Genomic DNA, 21,471 nt, shown 5'->3' on the forward strand with positions numbered 1-21,471 from the left:
TGGAGGAGCTTAGAGTGCTTGGAAAAGGTAAAACAATTAAAGGACATGGCAACAAGGAGAGATTTTTTTTAAATTAATGATTTAGCCAGTATACACCTGCAAGATCAGAAGAGATAAGTAAATAGCATCTTGCAGGGTGCAAACAGGAGTATGTTATATATACAGGGCTTGGCAAAGTCAGAGGAATTGGAAAAGAGGGATGAAATTTGTTTTTGAACAAAATCTAGTTAAAATCAGCAAGCACAGCAATTTTGATGCCCATGTCACAATTTAAAATTCATTTAGGATGCTGGATCGTTTTATCAGGTTCATCGCCTATTAGTCCAAGAACTGGTTATTTCCTCACAGAGCCTTCCAAATAACAGTCATTAATTCATCAAACTCCTTAGATTAAACTTCTCATCTCGCCTCTGCCTACTCAGCTTCTGGCTGTCAAAAGTGAGCACATAGTTCAATAAACTATGCAGACTTCCATCTTCTATACAAACCATTTTTAATCAACGTTTAGCAGTAACTGATACCTTTTACTTTGGGTTCAACTTATGCAGCTAATGGCTAGGTGCAGAATATCTCTCTCACTGGTGTGAAGCCATTTGGGAAACCAACAAGAAAAATCTAAGCAAAGGCAAAGATTCCAATGGACCCATGGAGAAGCTATCCCTCCAAAGTCCTCTTTGACAACAAGCATAGCAAAATCCCCAATTTTGCCTGCTAATGATGCTTTGAAGGGATTTTATATAAACATTTGGACATTAAAAACTAATAAAAATTCTTAACTTACTAAAAATGGCATAAAATCTGGCAGAGGCACTCAAACGTTTAACAAAGCTGCAGAGAAAGTAGAACTGTTGCCTCTCAGCACCTGACTTGCAAATATACTATCCTGCTTTGTTAAAACAAGGATTATTTTATGATATTGGAAAGAAATACTGAAGTACATTCCTCAGACAAATCTACTAAATTTGAAAATGAAATCAGATCTCTAATTTTACCAGTAGCAAAAAGAAAATCACATAGTTAAAAGTTTACTTGTAAACTGCATCTGAATCTTCTGCAAAAAAAAAATTAAACAAGGCAGTTTAGGGATTTACTGTATATAGGATTACCCCAACCAGTCAAGTGTGCAATCCATAGCTCTATGTGCTACACGGTATGGAGTAGATGCAGCTGAGCAGCTCCACAACTAATCAGGTCACACCAGCCATCTCTAGTTAGGAATGGTGGCTGACAATTAAACAGCCAAAAGATGACAGCATCCTTAGACAGGATCCCCATTATCAACTCACTGCAGTTGCCCGGAAGTACATTTTGTACATGATACATACAATAGTGACTGGATGGTGTCAACCCTCTTGAATGTCATTGCATCTGCACTCAAGGCAAAGTTAAAGCATTACCGCTTTAGAAACTGTGGAAAGGCAGGAGGTAGCAGAGGTGAGATAATAATCACACAATACAACAACCTCTTATTTTCACCTCATTTGTGGCTTTCCCAACTAAGTTTCCATTTATAGTTCTTTTACTACCAAATCTTAACTTTCCTTTCATTCCTCTGCAAGATCAATTAGTTTCATAAAAACAAGTCAGTTTTACAGTGAGCATAAAAGACATATATAGCATCCATAGCTACAAGAACTCTTGCATAGTCTTAACACTTCTATGAAAACAAAAGCATCACAAGTTCTTCGCATAAACACAAATTGGTGTCTTTCAACAATCTACAGCACAAACTAAGTGTTACAGTAAAAAAAATGAAGATTATTCATATTCATAACAAGAACTTATGGTGCACTGACAAATTATTAATTGGCAATCTCAGCTCCATTACTCTTTGCTTCTTGAGAAAGCAGTTACAGGTTAACCGCTTGTTTTGAAAAATGCAAATCATGAAGATACAGATGCTAGCAGGTATTCATGATTGTAGATCTATCAGCAAATTGATTTGTACAATCAATATTGGCCCACTAATGGAGACCACATATTCTCTGAAGGCACAAATTTCACCTCAATGATGTGTGCCTAGCCCACTGCTCTATTCTCTCTACATACGATTGTGTAGCTAGGCACAGTACAAATACCATCATAAATTTGCCGTTGGTGCAACAGTTGTCAGAATTTCAGATGGTGATGAGCAGGCATACAAGAGTAAGATTGATCAGCTGGTTGAGTGGTGTTACAGCAACAAACTTGCACTCAACGTCAGTAAGAACAAAGAATTGATTGTAGACTTCAAGAAGGGGATGTCAAGGAAGCACACACCAGTCCTCATCAAGGGATCAGAAGTGGAAAGGGTAGGCAGTTTCAAGTTTCTGGATATCAACATCTGAAGATTTATCCTGGGTCCAAGATATTGATGCAATTACAAAGAAGTCATGACAGTGGCTAGGAGTTCAAAGAGAATATGTATGTCACCAAAGGCACTCACAAATTTCTCCAAATTGTACAATGGTGAGCATTCTTACTGGTTACATCACTGTCTGGTATGGAGGGGCCACTGCACAGGACCAGAAAAGGCTGCAGAAGGTTGTAAACTCAGCCAGCTCCATCATGAGCACTAGCCTCCCTAGCACCAATGCAGGTTGGCACTTCTACTGTATCCTGGATAACAGACTACCTGACCACAGTTTGTGCAGCTTCAGAGTTGTGTGTCAGACATGGCTATAAGCAGCACTGGGGCCCCACAGGGGACTGTATTGGCTCCCTTCCTGTTTACCCTGCATACCTCGGACTTTAGATGCAACACCAAGTCATGTCACCTGCAGAAATTCTCTGATGACTCAGCAATAGTTGGGTGTATAAAGGGAGGATGGGAAGATGAATACAAGGCTCTGGTGGAGGACTTTGCCAAATGATGCAAGCTAAATCATCTGCAGTTCAACATCATTAAGACAAAAAAGGTGGTGATGAACTTTAAGAAAACTAAGCCTGCACTGCTCCCTGTTACTACTGATGGTGAGGACATGAATGTGATGAGGAACAAGTACGTGGGGGTGCAACTGGATGACAGACTTGAGTGGAGCACCAACACAGAGGTTGAGTACAAGAAAGGCCAGAATTGCCTCTACTTCCTGAGGACACTGAGGTCCTTTGGAGTACGCAGGCCTCTCCTTCACATTCTAGAAGTCTGTTGTCGCCAATACAATCTTCTATGCGGTGGTGTGCTGGGGCAGTGGCATCAACACAGGTAATGCCCACAGGCTCAATAAACTGATTAGAAAGGCTAGCTCTGTTATAGGAGTCACATTGGAGGCTGTGGGGGAGCAAAGGACATAAAGGAAAATGCTGGCAATTTAGGACAATATTTCTCACTCTCTGCGTGCCACCCTGACTGAATAGAGGAGCACTTTTAGTAATAGACTAAGACAACTGTGCTGCTCCAAAGAGCGCCATATGAGGTCATTCTTACCCTCGGCCATTAGGCTCAATAATGAGTCAACGTACAGACGGGGAAGTGATGACTCCCTCTTGTTAGACTGCTTGAGGTAACTTATTTTTTTTAATCTGCTTACTCCTCTTCCGATATTTGTATATTTGTATATCTTTGCATTTATAATGCTACTGTGTCACTGTAATTTCCTTTGGGATCAATAAAGTATCTATCAAGGACACCTTCAAAAGGCGATGCCTCCAAAATGGAGGCATCCATCATTAAGGACCCCTATCACCAGGACATGCCCTCTTCTCATTACTACCATCAAGGAGGTGGTACAGAAGCCTGAAGGCACACACTCAACGTTTCAGGAACAGATTCTTCCCCTCCGCCATTAGATTTCCGAATGGACAATGAACCCGTGAACACTACCTCTGTATTTTCCCCTCTCTTTTTGCACTACTTAATTAATTTAGCTTTATTAATATACACTGCTCACTGTAATTTAGTTTTTATTATGTATTTCAATGGACTGCTGCCACAAAACAACAAACTTAACGACATGTCAGTGATATTAAACCTAATTCTAATTCAATTACCCAGATCCAATATCTGAGACAAATTTGCATGTTGTCATATATGTGAAACAGAACTGCATGTTCAACTGGTTACTTCTCTTGTTAAGGCCATTCTAACTCAAAAGGTTAAGGACAAAATGAGGTATAGCACAAAGAACCTTGAAAAAAAATGTTTCCAATTACCTTAATTTTATGGCAAGTGGAAAATGGAAGGATGTCCAGCAAAGTGTTAGAATTATCGAGATACAAAAGATACAATAGGCAGGTTTCAGCAAGTGTTGAGATTAGAAACAGGCAAGGTTAGAGATGAACTAGGTAGTTCTTGGTGTTTAAAGGATCAGAAATATTTGTCAAGATCAAATATAATACTGAGATAGACTCAACTTCAGTTAGTTACTAGGAGTGAAAGGAATGGATTAGAAATACAAGTCAGGTCAAGTACAGAGATTTTGTTTCTACCTATATTTACATAGAGGAAATTTCTGCTCACTCACCAAATATCAGGCAGTGAAACAAAAAGTGACTGGGTAAAAAAAAATAGTTGCCTTCAAGCATGTGAAATCTGATATTGTTCAGATAATATTACTGAACTGCAGGAGATTAGAAAAGAGAAAGCAAAAAAGAGTAACAGGAAGAGAACACAAGAGACTCTGCAGATGCTGGAAATCCAGAGCAACACACACAAAATGCTGGAGGAACTCAGCAGGTAAGGAAGCACCAATGGAAATGAATAAACAGTTGACATTTAGGGCCAGAATCAGAATCAGGTTTATTATCACCGGCATGTGAACGTGAAATTTGTCAACTTAGCAGCAGCAGTTCAATGCAATACATAATCTAGCAGAGAAAAAAAAGTAAATCAATTCATATATTTAATAGATTTTTTAAAAAGTGCAAAAATAGAAAACTGTATATTACAAAAAAAGTGAGGTAGTGTCCAAAGATTCAATGTCCATTGAGGAATCGGATGGCAGAGGGGAAGAAGCTGTTCCTGAATTGCTGAGTGTGGGCCTTCGGCTTCTGTACCTCCTACATGATGCTAACAATGAGAAAAGAGCTTGCCCTTTTCCAAGATCCTTCATCAGGACTTGAAAGGAAGGGGGAAGATACTAGAATAAAGTAGGAGGGAGGGAAAGAAAGACAAGCTAGAAGGTGATAGATGAAGCCAGAAGGGTGGGTGAGGGGGGATGAAGCAAGAAGCTGGGAGGTTATAGGTGGAAAAGGCAAGGGCTGGAGAAGAAGGAAACTGATTAGAGACAAAAGTAGACCATAGGAGAAAGGAAAAAAAGGAAGGGCACTGGGGGAGATGACAAGAAAAGGCAAGAGGCCAGACTGGGGAACAGAAGAGGTAAGAAGGAGAAGGAGGAAAAAATAAATTACCAGAAGTTGAGGAAATCAAAGTTCATTCCAATAGGTTGGAGGCGACTTAGACAGAATGTTAAGTGTACTTCCTCCAACCTGAGAATGGTCTCATCATGGCAGAGGAGGAGGCTTTAGACCAATATGTCGGAATGGGATAGGAGTTAAAATGATTAGCCACCGGGAAATACCACTTTTTGTGGATGGAGTGGAAGTGTTTGTCAAAGCAGTCCTTAATTTACATTGGGACTCAGCAATGCAGAAGCCAGATCGGGAGCACGGGATATAGAAGACGACCCCAACAGATTCACAGATGGTGTTGCCTCACTTGAAAGGACCACTTGGGGCCCTAACTGGAGGTGAATGAGCAGGTGTAGCATTTCTGCCACTGACGGGGATATATGCCAGAAGAGAGATTAGTGGGGAGTGATGAATAGGCAAGGGAATTATGGATGGAGCAATCCCTGCAGAAAGTGAAAAGTAGGGGGAGGTAAAGATGTGATTGGTGGCAGGTTCCTATCGTAGATGGCCAAAGTTACAGAGAATGTTAAGTTGGAAGTGAAGGCTCTTGAGGTGGCAGGGTGAGGTCAAGAGGAACTCAACCCACAAGACAAAAAATAGCAGCAGGATTGGATCATTCAGCCATGCGTCTGCTGCACCATTTCATCATAGCTGATCCATTTCCCTCTCAACCCAACTCTCCTACCTTCTACCCGTAATCTTTCATGCCTTGACTAATCAAGAGCTTATCAACTTCCACCTTAAATACACCCAAAGACATGGCCTCCACAGCCGCCTGTGGAAACAAATTCCACAGATTCACCACACCCTGGCTAAAGAAATGCTTCCTCATCTCCATTCTAAATGCACATCCCTTTATTCTGAGGCTGTGCCCTCTGGTCCTAGAATCTCCCACTATAGGAAACATCTCCTCCACATCCATTCTATCTACACCTTTCAACATTCGATAAGTTTCAATGAGATCTCCCTCATTCTTCTCAACTCTAATGACTACAGGACAGAGCCATAAATGCTCCTCATATGATAACCCTTTCATCCCCAGAATTGTTCTCATGAACTTCCTCTGAACCCTCTCCAATGTCAGCACATCCTTTCTTAGATAAGAGGCTCAAAACTGCTCTTAATACTCTGTGAGGCCTCACCAGTGCCTTATTAAGCCTCAGCAATACAACTTAGTTTTATATTCTAATCCTCCCAAAATAAACACAAACATTGCATTTGCCTTTCTCACCACCAACTCAACCTGTAAGTTAACTTTCAGGGAATCCTACATGAGCACCACCAAGTCCCTTTGCACCTCGGGTTCTCCAGTCATTGCTGCTCTGCTGTCATCACTGCTTGAGTCCCCTTCCAATCAACTTTGGCCAGTTTTCCTCTCATGCCTTCGTAATTCCCTTTACTCCAATGCAATACTGAGACATCCGACTTCTACTTCTCTGTCTCAAATTGCAGGATGAATTCTATCGTATTATGATCTCTGTCTCCTAAAAGTTCCTTTACCTTAAGCTCTTTAATCAAATCCTTTTCATTACATAACACTCAAGCCAGAATAATTGATCCCATAGTGGGCTCAACCACAAGCTGCTCTTGTACGCATTCTACAAATTCTCTCTCTTGGGATCGAACACCAACCTGATTTTCCTGATCTTCTTGCATATTTAAATCCCCCATGACGATCATAGCAGTGCCCTTATGGCATGCCTTTTCTATCTCCTGTTGTAATTTACAGCTCACATCCTGGCTACTATTCAGAGACCTGTATACAACTCCCATCAGGGTCTTTTTACCCTTAACTGTTAAGACAGCAGGAAGATGAGATGGGATGTCCAGGAAATGGATAAGATATTGATGGTCGTAGGGCTTGGAGGCTCGTGTGCCTCAATCACCCAGAAAGTTATGTTGGCTAGAGTCAGGGCTTTATGCCTTGGCTCTTGCAAAACAGGTCAAACGGCAGAAGCCAGACTGAGTGGTTCACTCGTCCTCCAGGTTTGGGGGTCCACTCAGGGCTAACAATCCAACTAGTTATAAAAAAAAAGTTACAGAAACATCAATGAAGTATCCTTCTAATTCCAAGTACAACAGCATTCCTGAGTCTCCACCCAGAACCTGCATGACTGACTGTTGTGAAAACCAAGCTACTGACACGATGAAAGAAGAAGCCCTGAACACTACTAGAGATGGAGGACCTTCACTGCTGCCCTAAATGCCAGCAGCGTAACAGGCAGTAGGTAGCTAGGAGGGGTAAGGGCAGCAACAATGGTGGAGGAAGGGAACCCCGTTCTGTGATGGAGAAGGGCATCCCTGATGTCCTGGAAAGGAAAGCCGCATCCTGAGAACAGATGTGACAGAGACGAAGGAACTGAGAGAAGGAGATAGGATGGGAAGAAGTATAATCAGGATAGCTGTGGGAATTGGGAAGTTTATAAAACATTTCAGTAGCCAGTTTGTTTCTAAAGATGGAGGCAGATCGAGAAAAGGGAGAGAAATGTCAGTAATAGACCAAGTGAATGGGAAGAGAAATCAGTCCAGAAGATTCTACCTTTGACATGAAAATCCCCCTGGACAGTCCCACTCAAATGGATGAGGGGGATGCTGCACACAATCACAAAGACTGCAAACAGATCAATGGATGTTTTAATTTCATTACATGCACACAACTTTGGCAGAGATCACAGAGGACAATGCAATTGATACTAAAGAAAAAAATTCTGAAAATGTGAAATAAGTGAATGTATGGAACCACTCACCACATCAGGCAACATTCCTTGTAAATAGAAACAGAGGAGACCTTTCATCAGAACTGGAAATGAGGGGAAATGCTAGTTTTCGGTAGCAAAGAAGGTGGGGAAGAGACTGATAGAATTATGAGAATATATTTGCTGGGTGACATCAAATAAGTTAATATAGTAGCTTGAATTGCATTATACTTCTTGTGTAATTTGATCTTCAATTTTCTCACTTGCAGACCCGCAGTCAGTTCGGATTGACAACAACATCTCCACAATTTCCATCAGCACAGGTGCGTCACAAGGCTGTATGCTTAGCCCCCACCCCCATGTCTACTCACTTTATACCTACAACTATGAGGCCAATACACCTCCAATGCAATATTTAAGTTTGCTGACAACACCACTGCTGCTGGTGACAAATCAAAGGTGGCGTCAAATCAGCATTCAAGAGGGAGATTGAAAATCTGGTTGAACGATACCACAGCAACAACCTCTCACTCAATGTCAGAAAAACTAAGGAGTTGATTATTGACTAGAGAAGGAAGAAACTGGAGGCCCATAAGCTATTATCCATTAGGGGGAAATCAGAGGTGGAGGGGGTCTGTCGCTTTAAAGTCCTTGGCATTATATCAGAGTTTCTGTTCTGTGACCAGCATTACAAATAAGGCACAGAAGTGCCTCTACTTTCTTGGGAGTTTGCGCAGATTTGGCATGTCACCTAGAACTTCGACAATGATGCACAGTGGAGAGTATCCTGACTGCTGGTTGCATCAGAGTCTAGTAGGGAAACGCTTACAAAAAAAAAATGATGGATATATCCCAATCCATCACAGGCAAAGCCCTCCCACAATTGAGCACATCTACAAGTGCTGCCATAAGAAAGCAGCATACCCTGTTACACAACCGGCAACAATGAATATCAATTGAGTCAGGTTATATAAAAACAACCAAACATTTATTAAACACGGATAAACAATGAAAACAAACAAAACCCTTAACCAGAAGTTAACCGCTATGTGGCTGTTCAACAAATTGTCACTTGGTACTGATTCTTAAAGCGATAAATGCAAAAACAGTTCTTAAAGCGGTAAAGTCAAATATAGTTCTTAAAATGGTACATTCGAAAGTCCCAACAGATTTATGCATTCAATTGGGAGAGACTTCTCTGGAGAAGGATTTCTTCGTAGACGCGACTTTCCTGCTGATTCTGTCCAAAGGATTCACGATGAAGGAAATAAACGGCTTTAAATAACTGACCTTAATTTTTAGAGAGCACCTTACATGAACTTCCTTGCTCTTTTGGCAAGAGTTATGTTCAATGCAGGTTGCTACTTCTTCATGAATACTCAATAAAGTCGATCCTTTATTAAACTGCCGAACATTCCCAACTTCTCTTAATCCTTCATCTCCTGTACTTCAATAAAGTTTTCACTCTCCAATACTACTGAAAAGCTACATCAATAAATCTAGCAGCGATTGGTCAAACTGCTGGCTCAGACTTCTGTACCTTACATTAGAACATAAAACTCTGTTTAAAATCAAAACTGCGTCATACTGCAAATACACAGCGGAGTGGAGTATCTCCTTGACATTCTAACTGGAAAACTAAAAACTAACTGAGTCACCTGACGTCTTCCCTTTTATACCCGTGGTGAACATGTCATCACGTGATCTCACATCAGCGGGAAAATTACATCAGGTGACCTCCTAAAGACCATTACATCATTCTCACAAGAAAGTCGCAAGTTCTCCTTGAGGTATGTAACACCTCCCTCCAAAAAAAAATTTGGTCTCTTAAGGAACAAAATTTTGATAATTAACAATTTACACAAAAAAATACAAAGGTATAAAACATACACAATATATACAGTCTCATCTTTCAGCACTTTACAAACTAATATACAGTAGATGTTACAAATGTTAAAATACCACTCCATAAAAAAATTTACATTGTACATTTAACATCTAGATAGACAATCAGCGATCACATTATCTTTACCCTTAATATGAGTGATCAAAATATTATACTCCTGTAACATTAAACTCCAACTTAATAATCTTCTATTTTTGTTTTTCATCTTATTCAAAAACACTAACGGATTATGATCGGTATAAACTGTGAGTGGTTTATGAGTAGTACTAACATACACTTCAAAATGTTGTAAAGCCAAAACAAGAGACAATAATTCCTTTTCTATTGTTGGATAATTTCTTTGATGGGCATTAAATTTCTTAGAAAAGTAAGCTACCGGACGATCAACTTCATCACCCTCATCTTTTTGAAGTAACACTGCTCCTGCAGCTTCATCACTAGCATCTACAGCTAACGAAAATGTTTTTTTCAAAGTCAGGAGATTTAAGTACAGGTTGACTACACATTATAGTTTTCAATTTATCAAATGCTTCCTGACAAGGCTCTGTCCAAACAAACTTTTCATTTTTCTTCAAGAGATTAGTTAATGGAAGAGCAATACTCGCAAAATTCTTACAAAATTTTCTGTAATATCCTACCATACCCAAGAATCTTCTAAGAGTTTTCTTACCAGTTGGAATGGGTACCTCTAAAGTTGCCTGAACTTTTGCTTGAACAGGAGCTAATTTTCCTTGACCCACAACATAACCAAGGTAAGTCACTGTGGCATGACCAAATTCACTTTTAGCTAAATTAATAGTTAAGTTAGCTTTTGAAAGTCTCTCAAATAGTTTCTCCACCGCAGTAATATGCGCTTTCCACGTATTATTTCCTATAACTAAATCATCAATATAGGCATCTGTATCTTTTAATCCATGAATTACACTATTAATCATCCTCTGAAAAGTACCTGGTGCATTCTTCATCCCAAATGGAAGAACATTATATTCATATAACCCAGATGGGGTTACAAATGCAGAAATCTCTCTACCTCTATCCGTCAATAGAACACATCAATAACCTTTTAACAAATCAATCTTTGTAAGGAATTTGGCTTGTCCAACTTTACCTACACAATCATCTACCCTAGGGATTGGATATGCATCAGTTTTTAATCACAGCATTCACCTTCCTGTAATCTGTACAAAACCTAATACTATTGTCTGGCTTAGGCACCATAACACACGGTGAACTTCAATTCGAATTAGAATGTCTAATAATATCATTCTCTAACATATACTTAATTTTTTGTTCAGCAAGTTCAGATTTTTCCCTGTTCATTCGATACGGATGTTGTTTTATGGGTTTTGCATCTCCACCATCTACATCATGTGTAGCTACGGTGGTTCTTCTAGGAACATCTAGAAATAAATCCCGATATATAAAAATTAATTGTTTCATCTGCTCTCTCTGCTCTGGCTGTAAATGAGCTAATTTTTCATCAATATTTTCTAGAATTTTTGAATTTGGTAACCTGGCTGAAATAATGTTGGGTTTAAAATGAATTTCAGATGAATCATCCATTAAGTTTTTATCAAGATCAGACTCATAATTGATCACAACAATCATAGTAGCAGCTTCTCTCTCATAATACGGTTTTATCATATATATATATATATATATATATATATATATATATATATGACATAGCTGTGTTGTCTTTCTTCGATCTGGGGTTTTTACTTTAGATTTATCCTCATAAGGACCATGAAATTTAGCTTGTAATGGGTTCGTTTGCACTGGGAAAAGAACCAACACCTTAGCCCCAGGCTTAAATAACCTCATTCTAGCTCCCTTATCATACCAAGTCTTCATCTTCTCTTGAGCCAATTTTAAATTTTCCTCTGCCAAGCTACAAGCTTTATATAATCTTTCTTTAAACTTTAAAACATAATCTAGCAAATTAGTGTGCACCTCTTTATTAATCCACTGTTCCTTCAACAAAGCCAAAGGTCCTCGAACTCTATGCCCAAACACAAGTTCAAAAGGACTAAAACCTAATGATTCCTGTACTGCCTCCCTTACTGCAAAAGATAGTAAATGTATATCTTCATGCCAGTCCTTTTCATTTTCCACACAATACGTCCTAATCATAGTTTTTAATGTAGAATGAAATCTCTCCAAGGCTCCTTGTGATTCTGGATGATAGGCTGATGAGATAATCTGTTTTGCTCCCAGTTTATAAACTATCTGCTGAAACAATCCAGACATAAAATTACTACCTTGATCCGATTGTATTTCCTTAGGCAACCCAAAATAAGTAAAAAATTTTATAAGAGCCTTTGTCACAGTTTTGGCTGTTATATTCCTAAGAGGTACTGCCTCTGGAAACCTAGACACTGTGCACATAATAGTTAACAAATATTGATGTCCAGTTTTAGTTTTTGGTAAAGGACCTACACAGTCTACAATGATTTTTGAGAACGGCTCACCAAATACTGGAATTGGTTGCAGTGGGGCCACTGGACTAACCTGATTAGGTTTACCCACAATTTGACACGTATGACACATTCTACAAAATGTCACCACATCTGTTCTTAAACTAGGCCAATAAAAATGCTTAGAAACCTTGTTCATAGTTTTCTTTACACCTAAATGACCACCCAAAGGTATACTATGAGCCATAGTTAAAATCTCATTTCGATAAACTTTAGGAACTACTACCTGATGATTAACTTTCCATTCCTAACTAGCAGGAATTATAGGTGATCTCCACTTTCTCATTAATACTCCCTTTAATTTAACTATCTCAGGATCTCTACCCTGCTCTGCTATCATCTCCTTCCGAGATAAAGACAAATCTTCATGACTTACTACCAAAATCCTGATCAAATAATGAAGGTAAGAAAGTTTCTGATACAGCCTCAAAATTCGAATCTTGATTTGAACAGTCATGGGCAACAACCTCATCCTGTATATCAGTCATAGCTCTTGTTACAACACAGGAAGAATCTGTGTTAGAATCCCTCTGTGGTTCCTCAGAATTAGGATTTATTGCCAAATGTACTTCCGGAAAAACTTGTCCACCTGCTAAGTCATTCCCTAACAAAAGAGAAACATCATTCACAGGTAAACTGGATTGTAGTCCTATTTTTAACAACCCCTGTAACTAATCCTGACCTTAAAATTACTCTATGTAAATGTACTGGCAGAAGGGGACTCCCAACTCCTCTTATATAGTTCACTTCACTGATGTCAGACTCATCACTAGACTTCAGCACACTGTCTAATATTAGTGATTGAGAAGCTCCAGTATCTCTAAGTATTCTTATTGGTACTGAATTGGATCCTTCAAGGATACAAATGCTTCTGTTATAAAATGTTCATATCCCTTTTAAACTTGGTCAGATTCTGACAAATCTTCATTAGTATTTTCTGAACCTGTGGCTTTACAGGTTTTTCAATATGCTGCACATATTGGGACGGCTTCTTTCTCTTTCTTCTTCAATCAAAAGCAGTTATCTACTACATGTCCAGGTTTTTTTACAATAATTACAAATAATACCAAAATGTCTTTCCTTCACATGTCTCCCTTCATCCTTACTTTTCTCACTAACTTCAGGTTTAATTTCTGGTTTACCTTGACTCTCAGTGCTATTTTTCCTTTTAAAAGTTCTCCCTGGAGAAAATTTATTCTTATGAATTAAAGCATACTCATCAGCTAATTTAGCAGTCTCCTGCAATGTAGCAGTGTCCCTTTTATTTAAGTATGTTCTCACTTCAACAGGAATTTGATTTTACTTTAAATTCCTCCAGTAAAATCAAATCTTTTAATTTGTTATACTCCTCATTCACATTCTTAGAGGAAACCCATCTCTCAAAACACACAGATTTCTCATAGGCAAATTCCACGTAAGTCTTTTCCATCAATTTCTTCAAATTTCTGTATCTTTCTCTATACGCTTCTGGAACCAACTCATATGCCTTTAATATATGCTGTTTAACAATATCATAATCCAATGCTTGATCAGCATTTAAAGCTGTATAAACTTGTTGTGCCTTGCCTTTAATTACACTTTGTAACATCACTGGCCATTGCTCTTTTGCCACCCTAAACTCAGAGCAACAATTTCAAAATGCTGGAAATATTTGTCCACTTCAGCTTCATTAAATGGAGGAGCCAAAATAACCTCACGACTTGCAATAAACTGTTTCTTAGAACCAGAAGACTGATTTCCCATCCTTAATTTCTCCATCTCTAACTCAAATTTCCTCTGGTTTTCAGCTTCTCTTTCTTTAAGTTCCCTTAGTTTATTTTGCTCTCTTTCTTCAAATTCCCTTTTTTCATTAGCCTCTCTTTTGGCCATTTCTGCTTTAAATCTTTCAAACTTTATCTGTTCAAGATGTAACTGCATTTCCAGATTACTCACTGGAAACCTAACACCTCATCATCAAATATTTTCAAACTAATATAATGCTCAGCGATTTTTCTTTGAATTAAGGCCTTTGTGGTTCCATTCATAATTCCCTTAATATCCAACCTCCTAGCAATCTCCGATACAACAGATTTTCTCGCATTCACTAAAAACTCCGGGTCAGGCGAATCCATATTTCCTCATAATATTCATTGCTGCCGAATACCACTCACACAACAATCAAACTAAATAAAAAGGGTATTTCCCTTTTCCAAATCAGAATGACAATTAAACCAGCACTTAAACTCAAAAATTTGGAACAAGATCCCGCGAGCCCCCACAAAATATGTTACGTAACCGGCAACAATGAATAACAATCGAGTCAGGTTATATAAAAACAACCAAACATTTGATAAACACGGATAAACAATAAAAACAAACGAAAACCTTAACCAGAAGTTAACCGCTATGCAACTGTTCAACAAGTCATCGCTCGGTACTGATTCTTAAAGCGATAAATGCGAAAACAGTTCTTAAAGCGATAAAGTCAAATACAGTTCTTAAATCGTACATTCGAAAGTCCAACAGATTTATGCATTCAATTGGGAGAGACTTCTCTGGAGAAGGATTTCTTCGTAGACGCGACTTTCCTGCTGGTTCTGTCCAAAGGATTCACGATGAAGGAAATAAACGGCTTAAAACAACTGACCTTAATTTTTAGACAGCACCTTGCATGAACTTCCTTGTTCTTTTGGCAAGAGTTATCTTTAATGCAGGTTGCTACTTCTTCAACGAAAACTCAATAAGGTCGATCCTTTATTAAACTGCCGAACATTCCCGACTTCTCTTAATCCTTCATCTCCTGTACTTCGATAAAGTCTTCACTCTCCAATATCACTCAAAAGCTACATCAACAAATCTAGCAGCGATTGGTCAAACTGCCGGCTCAGATTTCTGTACCTTACATTAGAACTTAAAACTCTGTTTAAAATCAAAACTGCGTCATACTGCAAATACACAGCGGAGCGGAGCATCTCCTTGACGTTCTAACTGGAAAACTAAAAACTAACTGAGTCACCTGAGGTCTTCCCTTTTATACCCGTGGTGAACATGTCATCACGTGACCTCACCGGCGGCAAAATTACATCTGGTGACCTCCAAAAGACAATTACATCATTCTCACAAGAAAGTCACAAGATCTCCTTGAGGTATGTAACACCCTAAAGACCCACACCATCCTGGCCAAGCCCTCTTCTTATTGCTGCTATTGGGAAAGAGGTACAGGAGACTTAAGTCCCATACCACCAAGTTTAGGAACAGTTATTACACTTCAACCATCAAGCTCCTGAACCAGCATGGAAAACTTCACTCTTCCCAACTCTGAACTCATTTCACAACCATAGACTCACTTTCAAGGACTCTACAATACAAGTTCTCAGTATTACTGTCTTCTCTTGCACATTGACTAGCTGTGAGTCTTTGTGTGTACTTTTTCATTGATTCTATTGTAATTCTTTGTTCTACTGTGAATGCTGCAAGAAAATGATTTTCAAGCTAATATATGGTTACATCCATGTACTTTAATAATAAAGTTACTTTGACAGATTTTGAGCATGAAAGCAGGCCATTCAGCCCAACATGCTGCTCAATGGGCAGCCTTCCACATTAACCCCATCTCCCAGAATCTGGTCCATAGCATTCTGACCCAAATAATTTTAGTACTCAGCTAAATACTTTATGAATGTTGTCAGTGAGCTACCTTCAACTACATACTCTCTGGGCCTGTTCCAAATTAATTAACACTATGTGGATGAACTGTATCCCTTCCAAATCTCCCTTCCACATCCCTTCCAAATCTCTTCTTCCTTGTCTTATATACATGTACATTAATTGTATCTAGCTCCAATATAGGAAAATGTTTCCTCCCCATCTATGCTTTTGATTTTTATAGACTTCAATCATGTCACCTCTTAACCTCTTCTTCAAGGAGAAAAAAGATCTAGTTTCTCCAGTCTCCACACAACTGAACTGTTTAATGCAAGGCAACATACTGATGAATCTGCTCTGTACCCTCTCATGTGCTGTCACATCTTTTCTATAATATGGTGACCAGAACTGTATGCAGTTGTCCCTTTCAATATAGCTCTGCACATTTAAAACTACACTTTTCTGTTTTGCTCAACAGATGACCTACATTCTTTCATATTCTATGCATCTGCAATATTTATGTACACTCCAAATTTGTCCATACCTCTCTTAAGACTCTCCACACCTTCCTAACAACTCACAATTCCACCTGATTTTGTATCATCAGCAAACCTGGAAACATGACAGCTAATTCCTCAGACCAAATCAGAATCAGGTTTATCATCACTGAAGCATACTGTAAAACTCGCCATTGTATGGCAGCAATAGAGCGCGGGACAATGAAGCTTAAATAAATAGTGTAAAAGAGGAATAGTGAGATAGTGTTCATGAGTTCAAAAATCTGATAGTGGAGGGAGAAGCTATTCCTAAAATGTTAAGTGTACTTTTTCAGGATCCTGTACCTCCTCCCTGATGGTAGCAATGTGAAGATGGCATGTCCCAGATGGTGAGGGCACTTAACGATAGATGCCACCTTATTGAAGCACTGCTTTTTTAAGATATCCTAAATGATGGGGGGAGAGGGGCTAGTGCCTGCGATTGATCTGGCTGAGTCTACAACCCTCTGTAGCCTTTTTCAATCTTATGCATTGGAGCCTCCTTATCAGGCAGTGATGCAACCAGAATGCTCTCCACAGTATATCTGTAGAAATTTGCTAGAATTTTTGGTGGCATAACAAATCTATTCAAACTCCTGATGAAGTATAGCCACTGCTATACCTTCTTCATGATTGCATCAATATGTTGGGCCCACGATAGAATCTCTAAGTTGTGGACGCCCCAGAACTTAAATCATTGATAAGTGTGTGAGTAGTTGAGACCCCAGCACTGATCCTAGTTGCAGAATAAACAGTCTGCATAAATTTAGGTAGAATCCCACTCACAATGGCCTGCCAACCTGAAAAGATCCATTAACTCCAATTTTTTTTTCCCTCTGTAAACCATTTCTCAATCCATGTTGCCAATGTTGTTATCCCAATTCTATGTACTGAAACCTTGTTGACCAACCTCCAGTGTCAGGTTGAGATTCTGGATGCACTGAATTACCATAGCCCCCTTCATCTATTCTAAGAGTCACAACCACAAAGACTCCAATCTATCAGACAAACATGATCTCCCCCACACAAATCCATGACAACTCTAGTCAATGCTATTATCCTCTTGAAAGTTTTCTATTATTCTATATTTAAATCTATATTTCAGCATTTTCCCTCTTACTGATTTTAGGCTTAAATGCCTGGTATCGCCTGACCACAGTCATATCCATCAATATACACTCAATGACCTCTTTATTAGGTACGGAGTATAACCCAATGTGGTCTTCTGCTGCTGTAGCCTATCCACTTCAAAGTTTGAAGTGTTGCATGTTCAGAGATGCTCTTCTGCACGCCATTGTTGTTTGAATAGTTATTTGAGTTACAGTCAACTTCCTGTCAGCTTTGGACCAGTCTGGCCATTCTCCTCTGACCTCACTCATTAACAAGGTGCTTCCCACCCCCCCAAGGACTGGCACACACTGCATTCTCTCTAAACTTGAAGAGACTTGTACGTGAAAATCCCAGAAGATCAGCAGTTTCAATGTTACTAAAATCACACTGTCTGGCAGCACCAATAACCTCATGGTCAAATTCACTAAGATGACAATTCTTCCCATTTCTGATGTTTGATCTGAACAACAATTAGACCTCTTGACCATGCACTGAGTTGCTGCCACATAATTGGCTATGTAAATATTTGCATTAACAAGGTATACCTAATAAAGTGGTCACAGTGTATCTTCCCAATCAATTTCTTTCGTTTGTTTCAATTGAAATTTAAGAAAACCAGATTACTTTCAAACAATGTAAAATTCAAACATGTTATGGTCACACTAAAGGCTCCCTTTGCAATAAGATGATTAAATCTTCCTCACTGCATATTGCTATCTAGAACCGACTTTTCCTGGTTGATTTCTCAACGTGTTGATCTGGAAAACATCTTGCATACATTCCATAAATTCATCCTTCAGGTTTACTGTCCATTTGGTTTATCTCAATCAAATGGACAGACTCGAGCATTTAAGTTCTTCTCTCAGGGATAGGAAAATCTTCCAATAAAACAATATTATATACAACCACAACACTCCCAGATGCTTCTTCACTTCACCTAACCAGATGTGATCATGTCTGAGAAAAAAAATTGCATGTATTCAACAAGTAATTAAACATGATCGAACAAACACTGCACCTGCTTGATTATTAATTTGGATCAATCCCTGTGAAATGTATAATAAAGTTGCAAAGAAGTATTTGGAAAAATATATATTTTTATAATAAATACTTTTGATTGTGAATTATACTCTATTCAAATAACCTGTTTTGACTGGCATCAATAATTTTCCTGGCCATTAAATCATCCTACGTATTAGGAATAACAATTATAGAATAAACAGAAGTCACATAAGTTTCAGAATAAACAATTTCACTGCATTGTCACCAAAATGTTTCCCAAGCAATATCTGCATAATACTGGGGTAAAAGTTTTACTTTGAAAGTTAACAAAGGCAATCAAACAGCAGATAAAAAACGAAGCACATAGCAATAATAGCTTTTGCGGAGCAAGATAAATTCCCATTGTGATTCGTCCACAGAGAAATCAAAAATTTTCTAATTAAATGTGACAAAAAATAATCAAGTGCACTTTCCTATGAAGCTCCTATTTCAAACTAAGGCTCAAAACTACTTTAATATCAACAATGATGGCAGAAAGGACAAGGAACCATTCTGTTCAAATTCAAGAGTTATTCCATTATTTTCCCACATTGCTTTCTGTGAAATACTGGAAGTACCACACCAGGTAGGACAGCAGCAAACCAAAATCCCTGTGGGCTAACTGCTCAGGTCAACAGTTCATCATCAAAACCTATACTGATAAAAGATCATTAATCTTGAAAGGTCAACTGTCTCACTCTCCACAGACACTCCTGGCATGCTAGATTATTTCTGTCATTGTTCTGTTTAAAATTTCCATTTTTACAGTATTTACTTTTACTTTTTTCTATTTATACTTCACATTATTACATTTACTATTTTTGTCAATTCACTAGTATCGGTCACAATGGGATCACCAGAACATGGAGTTACAATCTACACACAAAGGCACATTACCATTATACCAATCTCTTCTCTGTTAAAAGGAAACAGGAGTTCAGTTACATAGCTGAACTCTGATACAACACAAGAAATAGAGACAAGTCAAGAAACAGACAACCATTGCCATCCTAACCAAAAAGTAGTATTCATTTACATATATATCAGACACTGAAGGTCGTTACCATTACCACCCTAGCCACAAAGCAGTATTCATTTACATGTATATCAGGCACTTAAGGTTGTTATAGCGGGGAGGGGGCGGGGGGGATAATTGGGACAAGCTCCCACTACCCATTAAATGCTCCCAATGGTGTGCACCTCAAATAGCCTCTGACAACCAAATCCAGCTCCTGGCCTTCACATGAGGATTATCTACTAAGCCCAGCGGTACCGTTTCTACTGACAGAAGGGGCAAAGCAGGTTTCTTGTTGCCTTAAAACCAGTCACTATGGGCAGATAGGGCTTGTCAGCCATGGATGGCAGCTCATCTAGGAGTCCTGATCCGATCTCAAACCTCTGCTGCTTTGCTGCTATATCCCCTCATTGGGAAGGCTTCAGGAGTATACTCCAAGGGAAAAATCTAGAGCTGGAGTCCGTAAGGTTGTCCTACATGGAGTTGAACACTGAGTGACAACTCCTGCGACGCTACTGGTGCCAAACTGTATCGGTCTCTGTCTTTCCTTTGGGTTCATTCTTTGCGTAGAGAGCAGAAGCCTGCTACATGGGCAACAGCTTGCTCTCCTGTTGTACTACCCAGACTTATGTATCTAGACAGCTAGGACACTGACCAACGGAGGCCTCATATCAGGCACAATGGCACTGAGTGATGGAATGTTCAGGGGACCAAGCCGTCCACATTCTTACACAAATAGTCAAGTGGTCAATATCCAGCTTTCCAGAAATCCTACATAAACTCAGCAATTCTATCATGAGTGAATCCAACATAGCTCTGATGACGCTATCGGCTGCAGGCAGTGATTTATTCTTTGAGGGTATATATTTTTAACAATGTTTTACGGCCCTAAATGGCCATACTGATTTTGGACAAATTCCTCTCCCGCCTTATCTTTTGATCAGCTTGATCATTTCTATCCTTCACCTTCAATTCAACATTCCATTTCTGCCATTGCTCAGAATCTCTTGCTGAACTCTCACTTTTATCTTCAATCCTACACAAAACACACCTTCACTGATACACAATTCAGATTAGCAAACAAATCATTAAATATTAAAATATTTAAATTTACCCATTAGTTACAACATTTAAATTAGCTTAACAGTACATCTTATACCATGATTAGTAATGACATCCACAGCCTGCATCACCAACTATTTCTATTTTACTTTTTCCGCTTCACCAGCCAAACAGTTTCATTGTACCTATGTATGATGACAATAAAGATCATTCAATTCAATCCAATATTACCAAAACAGCCTTCCCTCTCAAATATATTTCAAGTACTGTTTTAATCTTGTTTTTGCTCTGCACTATTTCCTCAAATCTAAGAATCCATGGGGAAGAGGTAGCTTTTTTCATTTTAACAAATTTGAAAACCAAGTAGAAACATCAAATTAGAAACGGCTTTTTCATACTTCATCAAGGACAGAGCTTAATATTCAATGATTTCATATTGGTGCAAAAAAAACTTCCAACATAAATAAAGCTACAATCTGGAATTTCACACAGCAGATACAAATACTGCGCCTGCGATATGCCACCTGCACTATTCACAGTACTAATATGCCAACTTGTCACTAAGTAACTACGATGGTATGATTTAAATATATTGCTTTAATCGCTCATTGGTTGAACAAAACAAATCCCAGATTTCACTATGTAGAAAATGCCAAAGGAATTTTAGCACAAAAAT

General features: G+C 38.8%; 1 protein-coding gene and 1 long non-coding RNA gene across 11 annotated transcripts in view; one reads left to right on the forward strand and one right to left on the reverse strand.

The window, feature by feature from the left end:
* eps8a (EGFR pathway substrate 8a, signaling adaptor) overlaps positions 1–21,471 on the reverse strand; it is a 234,716-nt gene that overhangs the window by 204,599 nt on the left and 8,646 nt on the right. The window lies entirely within an intron of this gene.
* Positions 1–21,471, forward strand: part of LOC140186685 (uncharacterized) — a 57,395-nt gene that overhangs the window by 20,487 nt on the left and 15,437 nt on the right. The window contains exon 2 of the long non-coding RNA XR_011882915.1: positions 8,294–8,347. This is a non-coding gene — a long non-coding RNA (uncharacterized lncRNA). The remainder of the gene's footprint in view (positions 1–8,293; positions 8,348–21,471) is intronic.

The sequence above is a fragment of the Mobula birostris genome, chromosome 23 (assembly GCF_030028105.1).
Source record: "Mobula birostris isolate sMobBir1 chromosome 23, sMobBir1.hap1, whole genome shotgun sequence".
NCBI classification, from domain to species: Eukaryota; Metazoa; Chordata; class Chondrichthyes; order Myliobatiformes; family Myliobatidae; genus Mobula; species Mobula birostris.